Raw genomic sequence first — 6,322 nt, forward strand, 5'->3', positions numbered from 1 at the left:
TTCACAAACAATACTATTGTCAGAAACTGATTTGTAATAATTTCCCTGTTTGAAAATCAGTTAACAAACTAACGTCTTTGCTATTTTCTGCAACATTATAAATAATAATTTGTGATTATATCACAACAGTCATATTGTTGCTTTTTTGTTATTATTAGTTTGAGGTGAGACAGAACAGACTTTTCAAATCAAGCAGTCAGGCATTCTCAAGCATTTTGAGTTGTCATGGTAGGAAAAGCACCAGTGTTATTGATAACATTAACAACGACAGTATGATGGTGAAGCAGCACGCACATTACCAGGACACTGAAATTGAACCAATGAAATTTAGACATCATTAATTTTATGGTGTCTAAATTTCTGTGTTTTTCCTACTGCAACATGTCAAAGTGTCTCCAGTAAAAGAGTCTAGCAAGCTAGTGGTGCGTCTCTGGAGCAGTGGCGCCAGTGTTTGTTTGTTTTTTGTTTGTTTGTGTTTTTTGTTTTTTTTTTTGTTTTTTTTTGTAAATAAACTTTGGCACCCCTTTATAACTGACTATACCAGGGGCCGGCAACCTGTGGCTCCTTCATCCCTCTGCTGCTGCTCCCTGTGACTTTGGAAAATAAATAATGAGTATTTCATTTAAATGTATTTTTATTTTAGCTCGTTCGTTTTTTTTAAATGAAATTCCAAATTTGAAGATTACGGTCATCTTGTAACATTAAAATAAAACGTTTTTAATTTTTTGTCGCTCAAAATATACGTCACAACCGCCGATGTGCGACACCCGGCGGCAATATTTTCAGGTTGACAGCTGATTGCACGCTCCAGTACACGCGATAAAGTCATGGCGGAACACAGAAGCAGACGGCAGGTGGATAGTTTGGATTTTTATTTCATATAATAGACATTGAGTATTTTATTTGAAAGTAAGCATCAAGCAACTGTCTTTTTTCGGAGTTCAAAATGTTTTTGTTACATGCAGAAATAAAATTTCGTGCTCTCTGTAGCAGATCACTGATTTAATAACTGCAACACGCTATATATTTTTTTATACATAGCATACATGTGGGAGACGGTCCAAATGGTTCTTTGAGTATTTAAGGTTGCCGACCCCTGGACTGTACTGATCAAAGTACACAATATCTTTGCTGGCTAAGGTGCTTTGTCTCTACGTGTCTCCTCTTTGGGTCTATTACCTTTAGTTGTCTCAGACTGTGATGAGTGCCAGTATTTGTCTTTAGTCTCTCCTTACAATAACAAACTTTTCCACTGCTGTGTTGTGTGTTACAGTTCCATTTCAGTTATGAGGTGAATCAGTGCAGACTTTTCAAGTTTGACAAGCATACCAATGGAAACCAACTGCCGCCTTGAAGAGTAAGTACAACCAAAAAAAAAAAAAATCTAAAATCCTATGGCATGCATTTGCAAATTGGGTGTATAACAACATAAACAGTACGGCTCTATTTGGGTTCAAACTAAGGACGTTCTTTCTGTGAGGTGACAGTAATCACAACTGAGCCACTGTGCTGCCCCAGGAGGCACTTCTGCTGCCTAATATTCCAGCACTGTCCTCGTAATATATATATTAAAGATAAGCAGTTATGTTAATGTGGTTATTAATTAAGTAAATCAGGGCATTCATTTGCAGATAATCCTATGTAAACATACAGTACTTGTCTTCACATTTTACATGGAATGTATTAATATGAACTCAGGCATGAACTTGGAATCTTAAAGCACTAATGAAAATTAGGTTTTCTTATTAATATGATAATTTGTGCAGCAAGAAACTCCACAGTCTAATCAGATCACCCCAGTTTCTCTACAGTTTCTAATATTGTGTGCTGTTCTTGTGTTTTCCCAAGAATGTGTCTCCACACAGACTGATGCCACTGTGTACTGTAAACAGTGGTGGAAGAAAAATCCTCAATTGCATGTGAAAGTCCTGCATGAAAAATCCTTCTTAAGTCAAAGTACACAAGGACTTTTTTCCTAATCTTTGATTTTCTGTGAGACATCAGGTCAATATAAAATTTATTGGAATGAAACATGAGAACTTTAGAGGGAAAAAAACAGACACCTGAAATGTGACTCAGGCTGCACACTGCTTTTTGGAAAATGTCAGAAGCCAAAAAGGTTAGTAACCACTGGTTTAATCTTTAACAGTGTGTTCTATTTCAAAAGTCATATTATTCATTGTGCAAAATCTTGATTTTAAAGGTAAATGTAACTAAAGCTGTGAAATAAATGTAGTGTAGTGGAAAGTACAATTTGTACTGTGGTGGAGTTTAAATATAAAGCAGTATGAGATGGAAATACTCAGATAAAGTACAAGTACCTCAAAATTTGTACTTGAGTACAGCACCCAAGTAAACGTACTTAGTTACTTTCACCCTCTGCCTGTGAGAAAGAAACATTATGCAGGCAGCTTAAGGGGCAACTGGAGAAGTTTTGGAGAGGAAACTGATGTGATGCATCATTGCCAGCACTCACTTCCCTCAGGCATGTTAGGATTTTTATTAGAATTTGGATTTTACACTTCAAACATTTTAAGTGATTTTACAACTTTCCTTTCACTACACACATTCACTCATTGTCATAATTTTGTCTTTGGGGCAGTGCTGTGAACAAACCCTAAAAGGGCACCTTTGTGCTGTGGCACTTCCAGGGTGGTTGTAAGAATTTTGTACAACAACGTGCACATATTTCGTGTACAAAATAGCATTGTATGTTGCAATTACATTACGAATAGAAAATGGTTCTCATTAGTGTGAAATTGATTGATATAATGTGTTACATCAGTCACCTTAATAGTTTCAGTTTCAAGGTGTTTCACAAAAGAATAAAAGAACAAAAGGTATAAAAAGGAATAAAAACTTAGTAAAAAAGAAAATTACAACAGGAGACACAACAGTAAAAACAGCAGACACATTACAAATCAAAATTGTGTGCATAATGACTCAAGCTCAGAAACATTTAGAAAAAAAAAAGATAGGTCTCCAGCTGTGACTTAAAATACCCTAGAGAGTTTGCTGACCTGATTCCCAGGGGGAGACAGCCTGGGACCCAGGACAGAAAACGCACAGTCCCTTTGTGTTTTCAGTCTTAAGCGAGGTACAACTAGCAAACCTCACGTCGAGGACCTGAGGGAGCTGTGCTGTGTTTCTGCCAAAAGTCTGATTGGTATTTATCTAATGCATCATTTTCTTCTACCAGTTCGAGAAGTTGCTTTAAGGCTAATTTTTCTAAAATCTAAGATATAAATGGTAACTTAGAGAAGGGTCTGTAGTTCACTGGTGAGCTTGGCACAGTTTATTTTGAAGTGGTTGAAGTGAGGCCACAAAGGATTCTGGAGATAAACTGATGAGAGGGACTGGTTCATATTAGCAAGCAGAGATGATCCAATAATGCTAATGGCTTCTTTAACTAATTTGGGAGGGGCACTGTCAAGGACTCACTGAAGAATGAGTGTGGGAAACGGTGTCAACCAAATCACTGAGGGAGTTTGGAGATAATTGATCTCGTAGGACAGGACAGATGTGGGATGCTTCAGTATGGGGGTTGGGGAGACTGGGGGACATGATGGACGCTCTGATTCTATTTGAAAATGTTGGCATTGCTGACATGATTTAGCATATTATGAAATTTTGCTCAGTGGAGATTTGGTATTGTAAGTAAATCAACCTGCAGTCTCTTTGGTTTTGTTTGTCTTTCAGACTTCTTTTCTGAGGATGACTATTGATGGGTTAGACCAAACATGTCAGTATGAGACCCCACATGTATGTGTAATTCCCTTATACCTGCAAATAGGGGTCTGTACAGACATGTTGGGTGCCATACAGTAATCATTGGCAAAGTAGAGGCATTTTGCAGCAGTTCTTCTGCCTTTCACGTCTGCTTTTAAGTTCTCATTTTATTATATGAGTCATATTTATGAATGTAGTGTTGCATAACCCCAAAATGTTTTATAAGTGATGCTCTGTTGAAATGACACAAAGTTTTAATGGCTACAATTAATTATACTTGGGCGTTTTGAGCAAAGTCAAGGCTATTTCATCTGTACTTGGACAATGTCACAGGTTATTCAAGTTGCCATGAGAAGAATTGTCAACAGTCTTACATGCTTTCACCTTCCATCCAAAAAACAAAGAATAAGCAAATAGGACTTGCAAAAAAAAAAGAGAGAACAGAGAGGTATTATTGCAATTACTAATATGACTAATGTGTCTTTAGCACAAAGGTAGTATTAATTGTGCAGAGATAGTACAGCAGGGGTGGACAACAATGTGCCCCAGAGGGTCAAGAGTCTACAGGCTTTCACCATAAAACCTAACAGTGGATGATCTCACTGATTAACACACCTTCAATAAGAAAGGGTAAACTAATCAGTGGAAGTGCAGCCCTGGATGTATTGTTAAAAGAACCTAATTTTTCAGCTCTGCTTTTTTATGCAAACAGTCATATTCATATTTTGGAACGTTTTTAGCTGCGGTGGAACAGACTATGCTTTAAGAGTTGTTCCTTTGTGTGCATACTGGACCTTTTCTGTTACCATGAGGTTCTGCAAATGGACTTAAGACTCTTAGTTTCTAGAGTAATGTTTGCTAAAGGGGTGCAGCATTGCTTTTACACTGAGGTGCATTAGTGGCCTGAGGGCAACAGCTGAATATTGTTTTGTTTCTTTTTTTTTTTTTTTTTTTTTTTTGATGGTGCCACCTTAGGTTACTTAAAGGAATAGACCAGCATTTTGGGAAATGTGCTTTTTTTGTTTTCTTGTTGAGAGTTAGACAAAAGAATTGATACCACTCTGTTCGTGTGCTAAATGTGAGTCTACCACCTGCAGCCAGTTAGATTAGCTTGGCACAAAGACTGAAAAGTCCACTGTTTGAAGAAAAGACTCCTAAATCTACAGAACTAACTAAACGGTTTCCTTCTATGCTGCATTTGGGAATAATTTTCTCAACTGCATTAAAAAGGTATTTGTAGATATATTAAAATCCAAACAAACTTCATATTGTTGAATTCTGTTTTCTCTGTTAACTTAAACTTCATAAATTGTAAAAGTGTCATGTGGGCATTGAATTGGTAATGTTGACAGTGCAGTGGACAGTGAGGTCAGCCTGTTGCCCATCATGATTTGACCTGCAAAATTGCTTCATGAGTTGCAACCAGAACATTTCATCTGACACTTTCTCTCCCACCTGTTCACGGAGCAGACTGCTTCACGCAGAGAACAACATTGCTGCTGAGACTTGTGTGCAAAGCTCTTAGGTCAAGAGGAGTCCAACTCCTCGTAGTGTGATTCAGAAAAATTAAATGTGAGGAAATCGCAGTTTTTTTATTTTGTTTTTGTTTAAGCCACATACTTGATGACACATGCACAAATTAACATCAAGTCTGTAGGGATGTGGGATTTGGCCATTGCATCATAAAATACTCAATCCGTGTTTTACAAAGCTGACAAAGCTCAAAGAAAAAGAAATCAGTCACATTTTGTGGCCTTAGAACTTTCTGCAGAAATAATAACAGTCACCACACCTGTACTTGCTATACCTGTGGAGCAGATTTCAGTCAGACAAATAAAGAATGATGGCGTGCAATTATTTTCCAACCATGTGTCAGAGACCTTGATTGTAATGTGCTCTGACATTTTGCAAAGAAAATAGGCCCACTTACAGTTTATGGTGATTGCATGAGAGAAAGAGGGAAGGTCCCCCTGATGTGAATCTGTAACTGGAGGTGATCTAACTCTGTGTGAGGTGAGGAATAACCATCACTTGTCAACACAGGGTAACAGTGTTATAGCTTTCTGCAATTACTTTAATGCTTTGAGCTCTTTTTCAATTTCTATATTATTTGATTTTTTTACGGTGTTAATTATAAGCAGACTGTACATTCTCCATTCACATAATAGCAACATGATGTTACAGTTTCACGCCTGATTACAGTTATTTAAATTTACGCATGAAAACCAGAAATAGTGGAAAAGTGTGTGTGTGTGTGTGTGTGTGTGTGTGTGTGTGTGTGTGTGTGTGTGTGTGTGTGTGTGTGTGTTTGTGGTTCAAGTGCTGCGATATGTATCCTATATCCTGTGCAAATATTCTTTCAAACATTCTGATAACACATTACAAAAAAATCTAAATGTAACTGCTGAAGCCAACAAAAAGTAACACAAAGTTTAATATCCTGTCTCTTGGTCAATGCAAGAAAATAATAAATATTGAATAAATAATAAGTAAATAATACTTTCAAAGTATTTATTTTGAGTGAGATTGAGTGAGAATATAAACTTCTAATACAGCAATAACAGAGTCTTGGTGTCCTTGACTGTCTGCTGTG

This window comes from Toxotes jaculatrix, chromosome 12 (assembly GCF_017976425.1).
Source record: "Toxotes jaculatrix isolate fToxJac2 chromosome 12, fToxJac2.pri, whole genome shotgun sequence".
NCBI lineage: Eukaryota > Metazoa > Chordata > Actinopteri > Toxotidae > Toxotes > Toxotes jaculatrix.